Here is a 6,089-nt window from a genome sequence, read left to right on the forward strand (position 1 = left end):
TACCTACCCTTACCACCTGGGGGCAGCCAGGAAGTCCAGGATCCAGTAGCAGAGGGAGGTGTTTAGTCCCAGGGTCCTCCCCAACCAAGGAGGTCCGACAGCAGTACCTAGATCTTCTGCACAGATACTGTCAGACCTGGACCCTGAAAGTAAATCTCAGTAAGACAAAAATAATGGTGTTCTAGAAATGGTCCAGTTGCCAGGACAACAAATACAAATTCCATCTAGACACTGTTGCCCTAGAGCGCACCAAAAACTATACGTACCTCGGCCTAAACATTAGTGCCACAGGTAACTTCCACAAAGCTGTGAACGATCTGAGAGACAAGGCAAGAAGGGCCTTCTCTGCCATCAAAAGGAACATAAAATTTGACATACCAATGAGGATCTGGCTAAAAATACTTGAATCAGTTATAGAACCCATTGCCCTTTATGGTTGTGAGGTCTGGGGTCCACTCACCAACCCAGGATTCACAAAATGGGACTAACACCAAATTGAAACTCTGCATACAGAATTCTGCAAAAATATCCTCTGTGTAAAATCAAATCAAAAACAACATAAAACACCAAATAATGCATGCAGAGCAGAATTAGGCCAATACCCACTAACTATCATAATCCAGAAAAGAGGCATGAAATTCTACAACCACATTAAAGGAAGCGATTCCCAAACCTGCCATTACAAAGCCATCACCTACCGAGAAGAGTCCCCTAAGCAAGCTGGTCCTGTGGCTCTGTTCACAAACACAAACAGACCCCACAGAGCCCCAGGACAGCAACACAATTAGACCCAACCAAATCATTTGGAAACAAAAAGATAATTCTTTCTAATGTGTCAAGTAATTAACAAACAAACAGAGCAAACTAGAATGCTATTTGTCACTAAACAGAGAGTACACAGTGGCAGAATACCTGACCACTGTGACTGACCCAAAATTAAGGAAAGCTTTGACTATGTACAGACTCAGTGAGCATAGCCTTGCTATTAAGAAAGGCCTCCATAGGCAGACTTGGCTCTCAGGAGAAGACAGGCTATGTGCACACTGCCCGCAAAATGAGATGGAAACTGAGCTGCACTTCCTAACCTCCTGCCAAATGTATGACCATATTAGAGACACATATTTCCCTCAGATTACGCAGACCCACAAAGAATTTGAAAACAAATCCCATTTTGATAAACTCATCACAGCAGCAAGATGTGTGACCAATGAAGAATAAACACTATTTTTGAATGCAACTGTCACGATCCTCGTCTTCTGACGATATCGCGAAATCACTGTCGGAGAACCAAAACGCAGCAGGTTGTGTGCTCAACATCATGTTTATTAAACACGTTGATCACGAAAAAACAACAAATGCAGACAACACGACAGGAGACAGTTTCGCAGGCTATAACTAGCAGTGCAAAAAACAACTACCCACGAAACACAAAGACAAACACACCCTACTATATAGGACTCCCAATCAAAGGCAACTCAACACACCTGCCTTCAATTGAGAGTCCAACCCCTATTAACTAGACATAGACCAGTGACAAACCCCATAAACATACATCAACTCCCCTCTGCCACGTCCTGACCAAACTACAATAACCAAATATACTCTATACTGGTCAGGACGTGACAGCAACCCATATTTATGTTAATTTGTTTTCCCTTTAGTACTTAAATCAAATCAAATCAAATTTATTTATATAGCCCTTCGTATATCAGCTGAAATCTCAAAGTGCTGTACAGAAACCCAGCCTAAAACCCCAAACAGCAAGCAATGCATGTGAAAGAAGCACGGTGGCTAGGAAAAACTCCCTAGGAAAAAACTCCCTAGAAAGGGCAAAAACCTAGGAAGAAACCTAGAGAGGAACCAGGCTAAGAGGGGTGGCCAGTCCTCTTCTGGCTGTGCCGGGTGAATATTATAACAGAACATGGTCAAGATGTTAAAATGTTCATAAATGACCAGCATGGTCAAATACTAATAATCATTGTAGTTGTCGAGGGTGCAACAAGCACGTCCGGTGAACAGGTCAGGGTTCTGTAGCCGCAGGCAGAACAGTTGAAACTGGAGCAGCAGCATGGCCAGGTGGACTGGGGACAGCAAGGAGTCATCATGCCAGGTAGTCCCGAGGCATGGTCCTAGGGCTCAGGTCCTCCGAGAGAAAGAAAGAAAGAGAGAATTAGAGAGAGCATATTTAAATTCACACAGGACACCGGATAAGACAAGAGAATACTCCAGATGTAACAGACTGACCCTAGCCCCCCTGGCACATAAACTACTGCAGCATAAATACTGGAGGCTGAGACAGGAGGGATCAGAAGACTTCTGATCCCTCCTGTCTCAGCCTCCTGTCTCAGTACTTAAACCATTTGCACATCGTTACAACACCGTAAATAGACATAATATTACATTGGAAATGTCTTTATTCATTTGGAACTTTTGTTGGTGTAATGTTTACTCATATGTTTATTATCTATTTAACTTGCTTTGTCAATGTAAACACAGGATTGGGTCGGTTACATTCTAAATGTAATCTGTTACAGTTACTAGTTGACTGTCTAAAATTGTAATCGGTAACATAACTTTGTGATTACCCAAAGTCAGTAACGTAATCTGATTACTTTCTCCTTAAGAGGCATTAGAAGAAGACAAAAATGTATGTTACCAATTGAACAACATCTGTTGCAGGATAAATCAATGTTAAAGTTTACATAGCTGGTCATATATGGATGTTACATTTTACTTTATGGGTTGGTTATGTTGGCTTCTTCTAACCCATCGCTTTCTAATACATATAATACGATTACATTATATCGTTACATTAATATATTTCATTTATAAGTCCAAAAATGTATTTAGCAACTACAGATTGCCCCTTTAAGTCTATCAAAAGTGTGCAAGTTTGAGCATGTGTCCATTAGGCCTATGGGTTTGTTTTTTTATCTGCATGAATTAGATTGAGCAATAAAACATTCAAAAACTTGTATTCCTTAGGCTTGGATCCGCACTATGCAGCTGTTGAGTTTGAGCATGTATCCATTAGGCCTATGGGTTTGTTTTTTTATCAGCATGAATTAGATTGAGCAATAAAAGATCCACTTTTATTCCATAGGCTGGGATCTGCACTATGCAGCTGTTGCAAGAGCGCATTTTTCAATGGCTGTCCACTGGTTTCAAAAACAATGATTGATAGGCAGCTTAAACTTCTTGAATTCAACCATTATTTGGTTCAAATAAACATTTAGATTTGTGAACAGCCATCTGCAACAACCACAATCTGTAAAGAGCAAATAGCTGAATGAGAGCTATGTCAATGCGCTATGTAGATATCAATAATAAGTGATATCCGTATCGCCGTAGACTACACTACTGTCATCCTTACCTCCAAGCGTTTATTCAAGTTGGATAATCTTTGGATACCGACAGCAGTCGCACCATTGGAAGACATAGCTTGGACTGTAGCCTACAAAAGCCTATTCCTGCTCTTTTCCCACGATCCATCACACATATCATACTGGTCTCTGACTTGTGGTCAGACTCGCTCAGGTGGAACCACCTTAAACTTTTACAATGTTGTTTTGAATGTCATTGAGAAAACAGATGTGTCAAATATATATTTTTCGCAAACATCCTTTATGAATTTAAAAGTAGTTGATGAATTAACGTCATCTAGTTTTTCAATAGTATCTGTAATCTGATTACAATATTTTTGCTGGTAACGAAACGGATTACAGTTACCGGTTTTTTTGTAATCCCTTACATGTAACGGATTACATGTAATACGTTACTCCCCAACCCTGTGTAAACATATGTTTCCCATGCCAATTAATCCCCTTGAATTGAATTGAATGGAGAGAGAGAGAGAGAGAGAGAGAGAGAGAGAGAGAGAGAGAGAGAGAGAGAGAGAAAGAGAAAGAGAGAGAGAGAGAGAGAGAGTGAAAGAGAGAGAGAGAGAGAGAGAGAGAAGCTCTGGGATTGTTTTCTGTTGAAATGGGAGGTTTCCAGGCTTAGATGGGTGTTGTGACTTAACTCAAACACTCAGAGAACTGACAGAGCAAAGACAGGCGGGAGAGACACATCTAAGACTGGATTAGTACACTGACACAGAGGAGAGGAGACACGGGTGGTGAGAGTGGAGGGAAGGAGAGAGAGAGAGAGAGAGAGAGTGGAGGGAAGGAGAGAGAGAGTGGAGGGAAGGAGAGAGAGAGAGAGAGAGAGAGAGAGAGAGAGAGAGGAGGGAAGGAGGGAAGGAGAGAGAGAGAGAGAGAGAGAGAGGAGGGAAGGAGAGAGAGAGAGAGAGAGAGAGAGAGAGAGAGAGATACAGATGCCATCACAACAGCAATATTTGTGACCTGTTGCACAAGAAAAGGGCAACAAGTGAATAACAAACACCCTTGTAAATAAAACACATATTTATGTTTATTTATTTTCCCTTTTGTACTTTAACTATTTGCACATCGTTACAACACTGTATATTCACATAATATGACATTTGAAATGTCTCTATTCCTTTGGAACTTTTGCGAGCATAATGTTTACTTTTCATTTTTGGTTTATTTCACTTTTGTTTATCATCTATGTAAACATATGTTTCCCATGCCAAAAAGCCCTTATGCCAAAAAGCCCTTTCAATGGAATTGAATTAAATTGAGACAGTAATTACTGTATATGAGCCATGTGTTTTAGGAAAACAGCTTATTAACAACAACAAATATAGCAATATATCTTTGAGAGGGGGATGTAATAACCATAGAGACCCTATTAAATGACTAGAGGGGCTGTTGTGATAACTTACTATCAATGGAACCAGTCAAACAGATAATATTAAATAGATAGAGCAGAGACACACAATAACGTTATATTTCTTTCATCTCTATCTGAGCTCTATCATCTCTGTCTCTATCTCGTCTCTAGTTCATCTCTATCTATATCATCTCTATCTCATCTCTATCGTCTCTATCTCATCTCTATCTTTATCTTATCTCATCTCTTTCTACATCTCTATCTTATCTCACCTCTATCAACATCTCTATCTTATCTCACCTCTATCAACATCTCTATCTTATCTCCTCTCTTTCTCCATCTTTATCTTATCTCATCTCTATCAACATCTCTATCTTATCTCATCTCTATCTACATCTCTATCTCATCTTTATCAACATCTCTATCTTGTCTCATCTCTATCTCATCTCTTTCAACATCTCTATCTTATCTCATTATCAACATCTCTATGTCACAAAATCCTTCGTTGTGTTGCAGGGAAGACCAAAATGCAGCGGAGTTGTGGATACTCATATTTTAATTAACAAAAAAAGAGTAAAGCATCCACTTGACAAAACAATAAATGATACCCACAACACTAAACAGTTTTGCAGGCTCACCAACGCAATGCAAAAACAACTACCCACAAAACCAAGTGACAAACATACTCCTACATATATGACTCCCAATCAGGAACAACGATCCCCAGCTGTTCCTGATCAGGAGTCACAAGACCAACACAGAACAATCACACACATACAAGACTGCCACGTCCTGACCCCAAAACTACTACAACAGCTCCATCTGCTGGTCAGGACGTGACACTCTATCTTATCTCATCTCTTTCTTATCTCATCTCCATCTTATCTCTATCTACATCTCTATATTATCTCATCTTTGTCTCATCTCTAGTTCATCTCAGCTCAATCTCTACAGTATCTCATCTCTATCTCTATCTCACCTCCAGTTATGAGATAGAGATAAGATGGAGATGAGATAAGATGAGATATAGATGAGATATGATTAGATGAGATGAGAAAGAGATGAGATAGATGGATACTTTACGACATATTTCAGAGATAAAATTACCAACATTAGGCTGGGTATGAGTCAAGCAAGACCTGATGAGATGTTTAATGATATGTGCCATAGTCTACAACACAAAGGCACTATGGATTTTTTACCCCCTCGTTTACACAGACGTGCTCAGGAAAGTGATATCACAACTTAAGCCTTCAACCTGCCTTCTCAATCCTATCACCTTCTTCAAAACAGTTTTTAATTGCATATCTGAAGAAGTGCAAGCTATTGTTAAATCACTCCCTGTTCAAAGGCAC

The sequence above is a fragment of the Salmo trutta genome, chromosome 12 (genome assembly GCF_901001165.1).
Source record: "Salmo trutta chromosome 12, fSalTru1.1, whole genome shotgun sequence".
In the NCBI taxonomy this organism is placed as follows: Eukaryota; Metazoa; Chordata; class Actinopteri; order Salmoniformes; family Salmonidae; genus Salmo; species Salmo trutta.